At 47.4% G+C, this 16,625-nt stretch overlaps 1 protein-coding gene across 2 annotated transcripts in view; it reads left to right on the forward strand.

The window, feature by feature from the left end:
• The first annotated feature begins 1,511 nt into the window (after positions 1-1,511).
• LOC147727219 (cytochrome P450 1A1-like) overlaps positions 1,512-16,625 on the forward strand; it is a 230,718-nt gene continuing 215,604 nt past the window's right edge. The window contains exon 1 of one of the 2 annotated variants that reach the window (XM_086961268.1): positions 1,512-1,773. The gene's annotated coding sequence lies outside the window, so the exon portion shown is untranslated. The remainder of the gene's footprint in view (positions 1,774-16,625) is intronic. The other variant, XM_086961269.1, reaches the window with a different exon arrangement.

Consider the following 16,625-nt stretch of genomic DNA (forward strand, 5'->3'; position numbering starts at 1 on the left):
GCTCAGATGCTTCTTGCGGGCTGTCCCGAAAGCGGCCACTCGTGTAGCAGCGCAGCCACAAAAACTGGCAATTCTGCGATATCCTGTTACTACCAAAGCTGACCGGTGCTCCCGGTTGCGGGACCCTTTTTTTTCGCCCCAACGCCTACCCATCCTGCAAACAACAGAGCAGGTGGAGTGGGCAGGTGGAAGCATGCGGCCAGCCACAATGGGGGCCGGTGGCTCCCCGGGACTGCACAATGCGTCGCTGCTGCCTAACAGGAGTTCGCTCAAAGGGGCGCTCAACCACTGCACCCGCTGGGAGCTCTTACTGCTATGTGAAACGGACCTAGAGTATTGCTGAAAAGGCTGCCGCTGATTCCTTTGCCGCTGGCCTGCTTCGTGAGGCCCGTTGTGCACCGTCATCGGTTCTGCACGCAGGCGATATGTAAAGTCGCACACAAGGAGATGATGGACGGAGTGCTGAAACTTTTCAGACACTCATCCCCAGTCACAGATCTGGGGTGAATCCATCATCATTCTTTAGCTAACTTTGCCACCTCAGTTCAGACCCAGCCATAGGTAAATCAGGCTTGACCCTGTGCCTCATGGGAACAGTCCAGCCTGAACTGCCAAGCCAGGTCTTCACTGAACCAGAAACAAGCATCCTGGGTCCGGTTTCTGGGTAACACCCTTCATCGCTGGTACTAGCCCACTGTGCCCTTCACGGTACTGGCCCTTTTTATCTGCAAAAACGTTTTACATTCTAAGCACCCTCAAGACTGCTATCCCTCCGGCTAGCACTGGTTCCTCGATTTCAGTTCCAGAGGCTGGGAGGCAGGTCGCTGACTCGGAGGGTGGGGGCAGCATGAAATGCACTTCCCTTGGCTCTACGCAGTATTGAAGACCTTTCTGCTTTCAACTAAAATCTTAAAACAAATCTTTTCATCTGCTAGTTTCCTACTCTCCTAAAGTGTTCACGCCGGGACACTTCTAAGTAGCCGTGCGTGTTATAAGTCCAAATAACATAACATAACACAACATCAGCCTGGCTAGCTTGAATCCAGTGGCAAAGTGAGCAAGGAACCCACGTCTGGGCATACCCTGCCAACTTAAGGCGAACAAAGCAAACACAAGGAGATATGTAAAGCTGCACCAAAGCAAGGCGCTTGAGCACTGTACCGCCGCTCTTGAAGGATAGCACCTGGCGGGACGACTCTGGAAAGGCTGTGATCTCGGAGATTTCTACTGCACCAAGACTTCGTTGGGGCGACACGCAGAGCTTCGCCTCTTCAGCCACGATCAACCGGAAAGAATAATAATTCCTCGGTGCACCCCTCGCCTGCTCCACGATGATAGGAGCTTCCAGTAATGGCGCCGGCCCTCGAGGCCCCCTTCTGGGGCGGGCTCTGTGAAAACATTTGTAACAAATGATTTACAAAATAACATTTTTATGGGGGTATAACACCCCGAACACACTCCATGAGCTACACCTCTGCCTGTGGCTTGCAGGTATCAAAGAAATCTCAGCAGCTAAAGCTGTGCCTGCTGAGCAATGTTGCTGGCTGTCCAAGTCAGATAAGCAATGTCGAGTTAGAAGAACAACTGCAACAACGGAGTTTGCACTGTTCCTTTAAAGGAAGGGAGGGGCGAGGAGCTTTCTCCTGAGGTCTGCACTGGTTATCGCCAATTCTACAGAGAGAGAGCTCGGTGTGCGAGGGCAACTGGTGCACATTACTAGAGAAGCCTGCATAACATATCAAAACCCGCATCGACCTGGTACTGAAAACAAAGGTAATTTTACAACAAGATAAGCAAATAATATTTAACTAACGAGACCCGGATGCGGTAATTATTTTAAAGGAAATGTTTTAAAACTTGGAGGACTGGATATTTTTTTTATTTAAAAGCTGTTCAAGGCTAAGGTGTTAGTTTTTTCCCCACAACATTCTTTCGCATCGTTTCTCAATATGTATTCCCAATTTTGTTTTTAACATTTTTAGGTTTAGAGTGTATCTGACTATTGATCGGAAAACAAAAAAAATACGTTCTCAAATGTTTTCTGTCTCTATTACGAAAGACGCCCCGCACCCTTTTGTATAGTTTCAAACATCTGAAGGTGCCCTTTTAAAAAAATGTTTTTAATAGTTTCAGAACTATAGAACCTTAGGAAAAATGCCAATGGAAGGAGAATACAGCCTTAAAAAGTAAAAAGAAAAAATTTTAAAAACTAAAATTGAGAATTGTTGAAATCATCCATATTTCAATCTTGTGAGAATGAACACTAAAACCATGCCTTTTCGAAGAGGCGTCGCTCTCTGTTCACGCCCCAGTCCTTTAGAGTTTTAAAGATCAGGCAGCATATGTAGTATGTAAAATATTACTCCTTTGCGTACAAGTGTGTAAGAGTGGAATAATACAATGGTAATAAAATAATAATATTCATATCCAATTAACACACATTAAAGCATCCACATTCTTCGCACTTTTCCTAATAGGGAGATGGACATATTCGGGCTAATTCACAAAGGTATGTGCAGTACTCCTTCTCATACTCCTAGATGCTTTTATGAGTTTACCCCATTGTCTTCAAAAAACACAGACTCCTTTAAGCATATTCAGACTATAAATGAACCTTTTTGACACACCTTCAATTAGTAAATATCCAGATTTTGGAATAAAGAAAGCCTGCCTTATAGAAGATTTTTTTTTTTTAATAGATAATAATTGTTGGTATTTTCTGTCAGCTGGAGCGATGTTTGAATTATATTCTACTATATGAATTAGAAAAAATGTTTGTGAGAAGTATATAAATCAAATGCATTTTTAAGAGCCTCTAAACTCTTCAGTTGCCATGTGAGGAGACAATCTCATCCAGTTCTTCTTTAAATGTTCGTCCTGGCACTTGTATCTGCTTGAATAAAAGAATCAGAATGCAAAGCTAAACCCAGATCCTTTGCTGCCAGCTGAATTGATCTCGATAACCCTGCTGTATTGAAAGTAGAGTGTGTCAATTCCTAATGAAGGATAATTTGGGCTCAAATATATTATGTGAAATGGGCTCAAATGATTGGAATATGTCTAGTTTTCATGCAATTGACAGTGCACACTACGTCAGTCTACTTCTCAGAGGTCTGTGGGACTCCACTGCAACTAGGAAACCATGATAAGTATTGGCGTTGTCCCTGCAGCATCAGGATGCAGATACTAGTGGAAACTCACAGAATTTCCAATTGGCTAATTTTTAGTCCTTGACTTTCAGGGAGTAGTGAGACTGAGCAGTCAATGCTTACTCTTGAAGTTTGGATGTGAAGTATAATGCTAATTTCTGCTACCACTTGCATCTAGCACAGTGTCTAAAAAGGCACTGCCATGGCTTGTATGCAAAAATAAAGCTATATTTCAGTTGAGTACAAACACCTACGTATTGTATAGCTTAAAATACATCTGCAGAACTCACTCTATAACAGCTTTTAAGTTTTAATGATTCCTTCTATAGATCTCTGGGATTGCTAAAATGGATTACGAGAGAAACAGACAAAGCAGTATTTTTCGTTTTGGGCGATGCACATATCATACATTTTTAGTCTTGATCAATCTTATTGGGAGCAACTATGGGGCTGCAAGTACCAACTGGGCTCTCATAAGTAGTGTCAGCAGTAAAGGGGTTATATCTTCTGTGAGGTATTGTCAGTGTCGCAACTAGACCTGAACTGTGAGGGGTGGGGGGGGGTGCTAAGCCTCCCAGCCAAAGCCGGCTCTGGTGGCGTCTGTTTCGACAGCCTTTTATTGGCAATCTCCTCCCCCATATCCTCCTTCTCCATGAATTCCCTCACTACCACTCTACTACAATGCACCTCATCTCTCCATAGCCTCTCTCTAACTTACATTTAATCTTTTTATAGTGCTCTTCATAGTTCACCCACACTCAGTTCTGTGATCTGCATGGTACACTTTCTTTGCAGCGGGCACACTAGCCCTCTGTGCTACTGTATGATAATCCAAAATTGCAACTAAACAAAATTCTAAACTCTCACTAGTAGGAACATTAATTACCAGAGTTAGCTTGATATTGTTATTGTTGCCTGAAAAGTACCTGATGCACAAGGAAGTTCATGTGGTTTTAAACCAAAAACTATTTTTAAAAATAGCATCCCCCACCAAAGTCAACGCCAGGTGTACCTGCAACAGTCGCACCGCCCTAAAGCCAGTCCTGCTCCCAACAATGGTACAGGACAAGCATTTCCATAAATGGGCTGAGAGCTAACCTCACACCCATTATAAGAGGAAAAAGATCCATGTAAGGGGTTGGGTGTGATACTTCCTTCAAAGTCCAGCAAGCAAAACAAGTTAACTGATTTCTTGTAGATAATTTAAGGGAGAGTAGACCTCTCCCCTGAGAATTTCTTGAAACTTTAGCAATCTTAATTTGGTGAAACCCGCAGATTCTTATGGCCATTCATGAGAATTTTCAGTAGTTGTGCACCAGGGAAGCCTGGCCTTTCCTAGGAGTGGATCTCGTTTTTCCAACTGTCTTAAGCCATTAATTACTTCCACTGTACCAAGGTCATCCTTTTTTTCATGGGTGAGCCCCTTATGCCAAGGAATACATTCAGTATGACAAAGACAGAAATTTGCCACAGATAAATCAGCAACATCCACGTGTTCCTCTAAAAATTCCATCTGGTTTACAAGGTTCGGCATTTTGCAATTGACACACCCTATAAAATGAATACAGGAAATCTTATGACAAGAGTTCCCTCAAACATCAATTTGAACATTTTGCTATGGATCCATCCAGTAAGCTAAGATTCATGTGCATTGTCTAAGGGCCTTCCGCTTGGTGTGGTGGTGCATGTCCTGTCTCCCTGTCGCTGCTTATAACTGGGCTAGTGGCTTTTTCAGTTAAACAGTTCGAGGCCCCACAGCCAATGATGGTGTCTTAATGGAAGCATGTCAGGGCCTACAGTTTGCCATAGGTGACACTTCTCATCCATATTCTGTAAGTGCCCTTGTCCATAAGGCAAGAATATCCTCCAGTATGCCAGACCACCAGCATACTTGCATGCATAGCACACATACACTGACACACATTCTCTCTCACACACACACACATTCTAACTATATCTCTTGCACTCTTTCGTACATTTGCACACTTGGTATCCTGCCACTCACACGTTCATTAGTGAATCTACTTTTATTGTGCTGAAAAAGCTTACCCTGATTCTTCTGCAAACGTGCCTTACATTTTAGTGAAACTTAAAAAAAAACATATTCTCTATACGCTATTCAAAAATAATATATTGCCTTAGAAATTTTTTATACAAGTATGATGTGAATGAAAAGTAAACTTCCTTAAAATAGCTGTAAGGGGTTTACATTTGGTTTCACTTGTAAATCTAGCAGTTACAGTATTGGAAATGAACAAATCCACATTCTAGCATGTAATATCACAGCATCCAACTGATCTTGTGAAATGCTTGACTTCTTCTGCAACCGTGGATTTTATCCAGTTAAATTTGCATGTTTTGATTTTTTTAGACACACCATAATAAGGTGAAAAAAATATCCAAATCCACAAGTCCCAGGATAAAGCATTGTGTTGAATGGAAAGCCGGGAATGGCTGAATGTGTCACATGATCCTCAATCCATCAGCATTACCATAGCCTCAGCCCTAGTCTCCCTCCTCTTGCCATCCCACATTCTCAGTCCACTCTCCCCTCTTGCACCAGACCCGTTGTTGCAGATGAGATTAAGTATACATCCAGTACTACGGAATGAGCAGGTACTCTCTGGGTATCATTGTAGAAATATGTGCATATTCATGAGTGTTGTGTAATTTTTATATGTACAGAGTAAAAGGTTTGCTCATGTAATTTCTGGGTAATGTTGAATAGTGTGAGTTAGTGCAACATGAGTGATGCAAGTGTAGAGTGAAAAATGTGCTGATGTTTCGGATGAGCTGCAGGAATGCAATGAGATGAGTGGCCATGTGCATGTCAGGTGAGAGGAGTGCATGCAGAGTGAGAGGAGTGAATACAGACTGGTGTGAGCGTTGTAAATGCAGGGGAGTGGTGTTCCTGTGTGTGGTGCAGGGTGTGCGGCGAAAGTGAAGGGTGATCTGTGAGAGTGACTGGTGAGTGTATGGTGTGAGGAGTTATTGCAGAGTGAGTGGTGTGTCCCTACGAGTTCCAGAAGATTATTGTCCCTGTGTGCAGGCAGGATGAACAGACTGCCTGTATGAATGCAGGCTGGGAGGTTTGTCAGTGTGAGAGGAGGAAGCGCAGTTTGCATGGTTTGATGGCAGATGAGTGCAGTGCCCACGTGAGTGAAGGGTGAGCTGTGTTAGTGGTAGGAGTGCCTATGTGAGTGCACAGTGAGCGATGTGACAGTGTGAGAGTAGGGTGAGAAGAGTGACAGTAGGGTGAGTTATGTGACATATGAGTTTGGGTGCGGTTGAAAGTGCAGAGTGGGAGGAAAGAATGAATGAATGCATGGTGAGTGATTTGATTCTTGTTTGAGTGAGATTGCAGAGTGAGCAATGAGAGTGACAGCTGAGTGAAGTGCCACAAGTGCAGGGTGAGTAGTGTGCTTGTGTAAGTGCAGGTTGAAAAGCGTGAATGCATAGTGAGTGGTGTGAGTGCAATGTGATCATTGTGAGGGCAGTCGCCAGCGAGCTCGCAGTCCCGCAGCTGACCAGCTACATCGACGCCACGAGCAGTGACGCAGCCTGCCACCACCTCTCTGCACCGCTCTGACGTGGATTCCACCGCTCAGCTGAATCTCTCTCCAGTCCCCCTTGGCGGCAAGGCTACAAACGAGCCTGCCAACTGCGTCCAGGCAGCCTCAAGGCCACTAGTGCGGCTGCCATTAGAGGGGGTTGCTGAGTGTGTGCTGGGGAAGCCCGCAGAGACGGCCCAACTAGGTTGGGTGCAGCCTGCGACTTCAACCCCAAGTGCCCCACTCGTTTGTCTGCTATGCCATACTGCCACGTGGGAGCCACAGGCGGAGAGGAGCTAGAAGGGCCATCAAGCAGCTGCAATGTGCCACTTCATGCCACAGGTAGGGGGCGGCCAGGTGGGGGATGCTCAATCCACAGCTTCTAGAGGCATTTAGCGGCAGAAGCTGCCAGCAGACATCTGCCCCCCTGCCATCCTCAATTTGCCATTCTACAATCCATTCTGGTCCCTCTGAACCCTTCCTTTCCCTGTGCCGTTGACAGCTGGGCTGGACCAAGGTTTCCCAGCAGCCCACCGCAGCTCAAGGGTGCCACAAGAGCCCCTGGAACACCATTAGGCAGCTGAGGACCTGCTGGTGCCCCCATTCACCAACATCCCACTTAACTCCACCCAACCTCACCAACATCCCACTAAACTCCATCCAACCAGGCCAGATGAGACAAACACCAGACAAATACCTGCAGACCTGCACCATAGTTAACTTGGTGTAACGCAACACAAGGGGACCAGTTGTGGCTATTTGTGGACAGGAAGCAGAACCTAACGGTCCTCAACTGCACTCCGCCAGCCATTACAACTCCTCAGCGCTTCGCACCCATTTGAGGTCCCTTTGCTCAGTGGGTGTGTGGGTACCTGACTGCGCAGCAGCAGGCAAGCAGCCTCTTGGACGCCAATCTATGGAACCAAATATTAGACCAACTACTGCTCAGACCAGGGTTCAAGCCTTGAGCACTTACCACATTCTTCTTCCCGCCCAGCCCTACCAGCAACCCACAAGCGGGCACAGATGAGGTCAGGGAAAGCCAGAGTGGCACAGAGAGGGAAACAACTAAAAACATGCCCCTCTGCTCAAGCTAGCGCCAGCGCGGCATTAATCCCAACAGACTCTGCATCAAAAGATTTGCCAAGTGGTTTAACTGTACTAACTAACCAAATTCTACACAAAATTCAGCTTCCTCACTGACGCAGGCTCTGCTATCTATTCGAGCAATGCTACCCTCAAAGCTCTGCATTCCCCTCTGCTCCAATCACAAACTGAGTTGACCAAACAAACTTCTCAGACACAAGACAAGACCAGCCCAAGCGCAATGGAACAGCCAAGCTTGCCACTAGCTAACAACTTAGTCACAAGAATGCTTACCTCTCCAGTGGGCCCAAGATCTTCCAGAGACCTGCAACAACGACCACTCTCCTTGCTCCAGCTGCTATAGTAAGCTGGGGCCCCTAAAGGCCCATCCCAACACAGCAAACAAAAATAAGCCCCTTTCCAGTCCAGCAAATCCCCAAAGAACCTAGAGCTCCATCAACTTACGACAAGCACAAAGGTCAAAGTACGTCATGGGCAGCCAACTGCTGCAACTCTGAATCAAAATGAATTAGCACTGGAACAGGCCCCACTGCAGGCCACAGCGGGGAGGGGCGATATCTCACAAGCGCTCACCTCTAAAGGCTGCCTGACCACTGGGTTCCTAACAAGAGTATCATCGCCAAAAAAGTACCATGCTGTCAAATCAACTAGAATCTGCCTCAGAATGCACCCCAGAATGGGACTTAGAGGACTGCCCTTTCCTGACACAAAAGGAGAACAGTGCCTCATGCCTGACACGCTCAAGAGGATCCAGCAGGCAGAACAGGACCTGTGAAGCTGTTTCAGTCAATTACTGACATACAGGGATACCATGCTCGCTGCGGCCAGGAGACAAAACTGTATCAACCTCAGATCCTCCACGTCCACAAATTTGGACATCACTCATCCCGCCCAGATCTTCTGAAGAAACAGGGAGGCCTGCTGACCTGATCTACCAAGAGTGGGGGGAGGCAGTGCTATCCTATCTGAATGGGAGGAAATGCTTGCCGCTTATTCACTTGACCTACAACAGAGCGCTACCCCAGCCACGGTCCCTCAACTACGCTCCCTAAGCCCCAGCCAATCACCTGGGGAGGAGTCCACAGATAAACCTATAAGTGGGACACTCTCCAAAGAGCAAGTCAGCAGCACCTGGGCCTCCCTCCTAAACATGATTCAACTAGCTGTCGAGGCGCTCAAATATCAGTCTGAAAAGATGGCTCTCCAACTCTCACTTTTGAACACCTTGGCTCTGTTCTCCGCAGGCATCAACGAGAAATTGGAGTCCCTCAAAGGCCTAATTAGAAGGTCTCAATCTCAAGCCCAACTCAACTGTGGCTGTAACTACATAGTTGATACACTTTCCACCCTGCCCTCAATGTTACACAACCTACTAAGGGAAATGAGAACTGCAACAATAGGACCTGAAAACAAGCCGCTAAGTGGCAGCACTACGTCACCAGGGCTGACTGAGGGGCATCAGGCAACCCTGAACAGCGGGCCGCTGAACCACCAAAAGCACGCAGCCTGGATCTGACACCAAAGAATCTGCTGGGCTGCCAGGGACTTCTCAAAGGCAAGACGTCCAAGCCCAAAGAAGAAACGCACGCCATAAAGCAAAACGCTGAACAGCGATGCCAACAGAGAGGGAAAGGCCGCAACCAGAAAATCGCTGAGAAGCCCACAATCTGCTACCCAATCTTCTCCAGTCAACACACACAGCTGCTCACTAAACCTGGTTCAGCCAATTTTCAAACCAGAGACTTCCTGCCGAATAACTATCCAGACCAAGGAAGTCCCTTTTTTTACAAAACCCAGCACAGGAACTCAAGAGACAATGGAAATGGGAACCTAGCTTCATCTAAAAAAAATAAGGCTCCCCAGAGGATCAGCCAACTGAGGCCTGAACGACCAGAACCAAATGAAGGATCTTTGCCCCCTCACAACCCCAAGGGAACCACGACAATCTACAGTAATAGATTGGCCCAGACCAGTGTCACTGGGGGCAGCCTCAAAGAGTTCTTAGCCACAAAAGGTTATAAGAAAGGAGATCTGCACTGAATTCCTCAACAGCAAAATTGGGCAGCCCTGGATGGTAGTGCACAATCCGGAAAACCTGCCCTTACCGACCATCCTCACGTATGGAAGGTACCTTTTAGATCAGAGTGAGAATCACGCAGCTCTGCCCGAACATTATGCACAGCACCCCCTAAGCATCTCTTGACAGAGGCAGGCTCTGGGTCAATAGCACTCGAGATAGAGCCAAGGAATATAGCTTCAAGTTTGCTGAGTAACAGCTGGGAAGTCCTGCCAAAGGCAGTACTACAAAGTAGCCGCCTTCCTGGCACCCAAGCCAGTCAATGACCTCCAACAGAAAACTCCTTTGAAGGGAGACATGCAGATGGCAACTCACGCCACTCTCCTCTACTCCATGTTTATATCAAAAGGACTTCAGGACACCCTGAATAGTGGGAATATTCTAAGACTGCTGCAAGCGATTCCAACCCTCACTATTCTGAGTTCAACTGACATACTGTCGAACAAATTAATTTGCCCCGCAGACCCTTCAATGTCAGAGACCATAAAGGCCACTTGGAAATCAGCAAAAGTTTCCTAGAAGGTACTAGCTGAACAGGGCACCTTCAAAGCCTGGGTGACCGATATTGCTCAGTATCTAACTCCAGCGTATCCATCACCTTTTTTGGCCCCGACTTTTGGGCCAGCTGTTACAAAACCACAGGAGGTCCAATTTCAGTGCTAAGAGGGGCGCTAGGCCAATCCCCTCAGCGGGGGGCCAACCAGAGAATGGACAGACAAAACAGCTCCTGCGCAGCACCGGTCACACAAAGCCAACCGCCCGCCACGATCATCAGGATAATAACTATCCCCGCAGGAAGGCAATGATGATCAACACAAAATGGTCTTAGGGATAGAACTGACACCAACTCTCTCTGCCTATGCTCGTGGAATACAAACAGCTTGTTACCCGAAATCAAGGATCAAAACTTCTTACAATATCTCAAACTTTTCGATATAATCATGCTGCAGAAAACATGGCTCACATTACCGCATCACATCCTAGACTATATGTGTTTCTTTCCACCGGCCATAATGAACAACAAATACGGACACGACCCAGGAGGGCTGGCGACCTATGTCTCCACAATGAGAGTCACCTCAGTGGCTCTGGTTGGCCCCCTTGCATGGGCTACCTCTGCAGTGAAGAATGCCCTCTCACTCTATAGCGGGCAAGATGAGGCGGTCCTCATCAACACTTACACCAACCCAAAACAGAAAGCCAAAGATTCAGAGAACTTAACAGCCAAAATATTCAGTTTCATCACTGAAATGGAAACCCAATATTTCATCATAACCAAATACTTTCAACATCTCCTTGGCACATGGGGTGATGAACAGAACGCCATCCTCACTTCTCTCTGCAACATCCTGCCGCAATCTGCTTCCTGAACCGCAAACAAGATCCGTGAAAAAACCCGTCTCTTGGGGGACCTAGAACATCTAAATCTAAGGGCTCTCAGCTGCAGATTCCCTGAGAATTCTACACCTGCTCCCCCACATTACACTAATTCATCATGCTCAATTTTAGATTACACGTTCGCGAGCCTATCACTGTTACCCATTATTCATGGGTTCAGAATGGGAGACAAGGGGGACAGCGACCATCGTCCACAGGAAATCCTACTGTCAGCCACTGCAACCTTCGCCACCCAGCAAGAACTAGCTTTGGGGCCTACCTACACTTAAAATTTAAGGAGGATCAAATGCGCTGCAAATACTGAGTCTCGGTCAAAAACAGCAACTGAGCTTTTTCAATCAACAGTAACAGGTACAACTGACCGAACAAAACACTGGGAACACTTTACTGCAAAGCTCTTAAGCCTCCGGGGTACAACACTGCCAAAAGCAGACTCTTGCTGGATAAATGGCCCGAGAAACAGGATCTCCAAATCTCAAAGGGACCAACAAAAAACACTCAAGAAATCAATAAACTTCACCCTAAGGCGCTTCTAGAGACATCCAGGGAACTTCAGCACCAGCACATTCTTGCGAGACCGACAGAAGCTTCTGAAGAAACTAAACTGGGAAATCAAGAAAGAGCAAGAAGATGAAATCTGGGTACAGCTGCTCCATGATGCTAATCACAATGACAGCGCCCCATTCTGGAAAAAGGTGAATTCTATAATCCGCCCACATCACAAGGGAATCTCATCCCATATTTCAGAGGAAATATGGCTCAAATTTCTATCTGAGCACTTTAACAAGGGAGCCAGGGACATATGCTCAAATGACCAAAGTGGACGCATCCCACGAGATTGCCCAGATGCATGCCCCGAGACAACGCAGGCATTGAACATGCCTGATCTAGCAAAATTATCAGGGCCCAAGTCAGGCGACCCACTCCCATCGGCAATCAAGTAGTAAATCACAAAAGGGAAAAGAAAGGGGGCTCCGGGCCCAAATGGAATCCCACAGGCCCTGTTCAAACCCAAATCAGTCGACTGGGCTAACTTCCTGCAGCCTCTATTTACAGAAATCTGGTCACAAGACAGAATACCCGAATCATGGAGAAGCTCAACAATCGAGCCGATCTACAAGAGCAGCGACAAGGTCCGGCCTAACAACTATTGCCTAGTGGCCCTGATTGACAACGAGGCAAACTATTTTTCAGGTACCATCTTGGAGGATCTCATAGCCTGGGCAACAAGCTAATCGTGCCAAACCAGACCGGCTTCTGCCAAATGACTGTTACGACAACACACATCCACGCACTCTCTCTTCTTATCGATGCAACCAAAACAGCCAACTACATCTATGCTTCATTGACTTTAGTGCGACTTTTGATAACGTTGAGAGGGGGAAAACTCTGGGGGAAGCTGGCATGCTGGGGAATCCCTTAGGACATCTTGTACATCCTGCTGCTTCTACACACTGACACCTGACTCCAGGTGAAACTGGGAGGGGGAACTTATTTCTCTAGAAAAGAGCCTACAACCAAAGGTCTGAAGCAGGGTTGCTTGGTGGCACCCACTCTGTTCAACCTCTATTTGGATGACCTCCCTCACACTCTCAACATCAGCAACTCACACGCACCCAGGCTCGGAGGAAAACGACTGACAAACCTTATGTATGCTGATGACGTGGTGCTGCTCATTCATACATATGTCGGTCTTCAGCATCTACTAGATGAAATGCAGAAGTACGCTGTGGGAAACTGGCTCTGTATATACTACACCAACATGAGGTATAGTGTGCATAGAGTCCAGGTGATCCCAGCGGTATGCAAGGTTAACCTCTTCAGCGCGGCGCGAATTTTCGCGCTGTGCTGAAGTTTCGAAAAACGGGTGTGGTCATGACGGAACGGTTCGGTCATCAGCACAGCCCAAACAACGCTGATGACGGAACCGCTCCGTCATAAGCATCAAAGAGGTTAAAGTTAGATAGAACCATACTCTCTATTTGTGGTAGAGTGGTCGAGCAGTAAAGCAGTATCAGAGGACAGTGTTAAGCATTTGATGTACACACTCAGTCAGCAAATAAATTCCCACACTCAAGGACTGAACTGTAGACCAATTGTTTTTGTATAAAAAAATATACTGTTTTATTTTTAGAACAAGCAAACCTGGCACAGGTAAGCATGAAGTATTTTACAGTAATAAGGTGCTGAACGTAGAATAGTTTGAAAATGCAGTAGGACTTGTACTTTGTTTGATTTACAGGGGATGCAGTAGATGGCAATGCTTAGCAAATACAGTACATTGAAATGAATAGACTTTTTCAGTAACATACTGGTAAGTTACTTTTTTCATTACTTTTCTAACTCAGTGCTGGATGCCTAGATTCAGCACTGGTACATTTCCTGCAAAGAGGTGAGTAAATATGTTTTGGTTATTCGTGCTATTTTTAAAGAATATTTTTAGATTTCAAAACTCCACACTTAAAAACGTTTTGGAAGAAAATTGTCAATGTTATCCTATTGAGGAAAAACAGGTTATCAGTTCACAGGTAAGCTATTGACAGTGGGAGTTAAGTTTCTGGGGTTAGACTCAGGGGTCCCCCAGGGTCAGTGATGCACTCTTGTTACACCCTCAACGGCACTAGGGGGGCTGGATGCAGAGTGTTGAGGCCCAATGGTATCTAAAGGGGGATAGGGGGCCCCGGGTTGGTTGCTGCTGGCAAGCATGCACTGGGTTGTGGGAGCAAAGCTCCTAGGGTTTAGGTCAGGGCAAATGAGGAAACAAAGTAGCACAAAAGGTGCACCCTCAGCGGCACTGAGGCAGCCGTGTGCAGAGTGCTGTTTCGACATCAGGCGCCCTATTGTTTTCAATGAAGAACCTCCGGTTTGCAAAAGCACTGCAGGCAGGGAGATGAAGGACTTCCGGGTGCGACCACTACTTCAAGAGGTAAATTGGGAAGTTAAAGGTGGGTTAGGCACCGTTGGTCTGGGCACATAAGGCCGTGGGGTGTCAGGTGCAGGGGTGCCTTTTGGGGTCGGATCTTCTTACCAGCTCCTGGTCGAGGTTAGGGGGGCCTTCTGGATTTAGACTGCAAGCGTTGGCTGGAGGCTTGAGGCAGGTCAGGGGTCACCAGATCTTGGGTCAGGATTGCCGGGGGGCCTCCTTGTGAAGTTTTTCTACTCTAGCTCGAGCCTGGTTCTGCGAGTGCAGAGTGGGCTGGATTCACAGTTGCCGGCTGCTGCCAAAGGTTGCAGTTGAACAAATCCGGTGTTCACGGGAGAAGAAGTCTTTGGAAGTGATGGCAGGCAGGTCCTCCGGGGTTTTTGAAATTGCTGGCTGCAAGACTCACTGGGATTTCGAGGTGCAGGTTTGAAGGGAGACAGGCCTGTAGGGCTGGGGCCAAGTCAGTGGGCGTCTTCCTCTTGCTAGCTGGCTGCGTGGCTGTTCCGTCCTTCTTCTTCTTTTCTTCTTCTCCTAAATACTAGATTCAGGGGCGTTACAGGTAGGGTAAGGGCAGGGCCCAAGGGTCCCTTCCCTGGGATGGGTACACCCCCTATCGTGCCACCCTCCAGTTGGAGGGGGGCAGGAATCTGTCCCTGGTTGGTTAGGTCCCCCCATCCTCAAGATGGCAGGGACTCAGACTTGAGCTTCACCTCGCCTCCCCCACCTGAGGGGTGTAGTTGGCAGAGATGGACACACCTCTTTCCCTCACTTGTTTTTCCCACCGGTTCTCCCACCCAAAGTGGGGGGCTAGAACCAGTGGGGACCAGTTGCTGAAAGCAGAAAATAGTCTGGGGAGGCTCACAAAGGCGGCATGCTTTTGAAGCTTTCCCTTTGTGTACCCTGCCCATCCTGGGGGGGGAAGGATTGGCACCTCATCCCAGAATGTGCCTTGTTTCAGGCACCCAAGAGCAGCAGGCTCTCGCCCCAGGGGTTCAGAAACATGTCTGTTGGTGGCAGCCTAAGCTGCCACTCAGTCTGGTCACTAGAAGTTGGTCGAGTTTCAGGGGGCATCTCTAAGATGCCCTCTGTCGTGCATTGTACATTAAATCCCACACTGTCATCAGTGTGGGTTTAATGTGCTGAGAAGGTTGATACCAAACTTCTCAGTTTTCAGTGTAGCCCTTATGGTGCTGTGGCGTTCGTAATGACAGACTCCCAGCACCATGTACTGTTAATGGCAGCACTGCACTTGCAATGCCCAGGAATGGACCTGGGCACTGTAGGGGTACAAGGCTTATGCACCTGTACCCTCACCACTGGCAAAGTGCACCCAGCTAGAGGGGTTGACTGATCTATTCCAGGGCAGTGGTTTGTATGCATCGCCCACAGGGATGTGTGCCATGTCGACTCTTCACTTTGTTCTGCACCAAGACACGCAGCCTGCAAACGCAGTGTGTGAGTGTCAGGGGTACAGAACCTCTAAGGGTGGCACAATAAGTGCTGCACCCTTTAGAGTACTTCTCTGGTCACAGTGCCCTGGGTAGTTTACCAGGGGCTGACCTGTGGCCAGATATGCCAATTGGGTTTAGGCTTCAATGCAATTTTAGGGAAGGAACATATGTCCTGGGTACCTGATTAGCAGGAGCCCGGGCACACTCAGTCAAAGACCATCAGCAATTCAGCAAAAAGTAGCGGCATACCATGCAGAAAGAGGGCACTTTCTTACATAGGCCGCAGAGAATAGTCCAAAAAAGGAATTTCAAGAAAACTCAGACTATGACTATAAACAAGAGAAGAAGGTGGTAGAATAGGTGGCACCTGGGAGGTACTCTCATTGAACCCACCATGGATTACAAATCCCTTGGTGCCAATTTTGATAAGGAAGGGCCCTTTATGTGCCAGAAAGAAGAGATCAAAAGGAGAGGCCTAGTCGTAGCAATAACGCTGAAAATCCTGTCTTCAAAACTGACGGGGCTCTCACTATGCCCCCTCCTGAAGGTAGCACAGGCCTAGCTACTCCCCATGTTAACTTACAGCAGTGAAGCAATGCCGGGGAGTGATGCCAAGCAACTAGACAGCTATCTGATAATGGAATAGAGAACCATGCTCAGCCTCCTGAACTATACTTTACCAGCTCAGATAAGGCTGGAGTTTGGGTTAGTGAAATAGTCACTGGCCAGGCATGGCACTTACATCATCTGCTGGAACAAGATAAGACTCTCTGCCTCAATAAATCAATCATAGCATTTTTAGAGTGCACTACTTACCCGTGAGGGTCTCAAGGCACTGGGGGGTGGGGAGTGCTGCTACTGCTCGGTCTTGAGGAATCTTCTGAAGGTTAGCAGGTCTTGGGTCAGCCGTAGGTGAGTGGGGAGGGTGTTCCAGGTCTTGGCGGCGAGGTGGGAGAACGATCTTCCGCC

The sequence above is a fragment of the Lissotriton vulgaris genome, chromosome 3_1 (genome assembly GCF_964263255.1).
Source record: "Lissotriton vulgaris chromosome 3_1, aLisVul1.2, whole genome shotgun sequence".
Classification (NCBI taxonomy): Eukaryota; Metazoa; Chordata; class Amphibia; order Caudata; family Salamandridae; genus Lissotriton; species Lissotriton vulgaris.